Raw genomic sequence first — 406 nt, 5'->3', positions numbered from 1 at the left:
ATGGCGATTTGGGGTCAGCCGGGGGTCACCCGGGGGTCACCGTATCCGTGGGGAGCTCCAGGGGGATCCTGGGGTGCCTCAGGTTCACGGGGACCCAGCAGGATCCCGGGATCCCCCCAATCCGTGAAGGATCTTGGGGGTCTCCAAGGGGTCCTGGGTCCCCTCAGAGCCGAGAGGAGCCGCAAGAGACCCCGGGATCCCTGAGATCCATGGGGATCCCCAAAGAACCCCAGGTTCCCTGAGACCCAGGGGCATCTCCAAGGGATCCTGAGATCTCCCCAACCCTTGGGAACCTCTGAGGGATCTCCCCAATCCACCAGGAGCTCCAAGAGATCCTGGGCGTCTCCAAGAGCCCCCAGACCCACGGGGAGCTCCAGGGGGGTCCCAGCCACCCCCGGACCCCCCG

General features: G+C 66.5%; 1 protein-coding gene across 1 annotated transcript in view; it reads right to left on the bottom strand.

Moving 5' to 3' along the window:
• LOC103612506 (EH domain-containing protein 2-like) overlaps nucleotides 1-406 on the bottom strand; it is a 5,945-nt gene that overhangs the window by 2,677 nt on the left and 2,862 nt on the right. The window lies entirely within an intron of this gene.

The sequence above is a fragment of the Corvus brachyrhynchos genome, unplaced genomic scaffold (genome assembly GCF_000691975.1).
Source record: "Corvus brachyrhynchos isolate BGI_N302 unplaced genomic scaffold, ASM69197v1 scaffold543, whole genome shotgun sequence".
Taxonomy (NCBI): Eukaryota; Metazoa; Chordata; class Aves; order Passeriformes; family Corvidae; genus Corvus; species Corvus brachyrhynchos.
The sequence above is the reverse complement of the archived record's forward strand: the minus strand, read 5'-3'. Positions and strand labels throughout refer to the sequence as shown.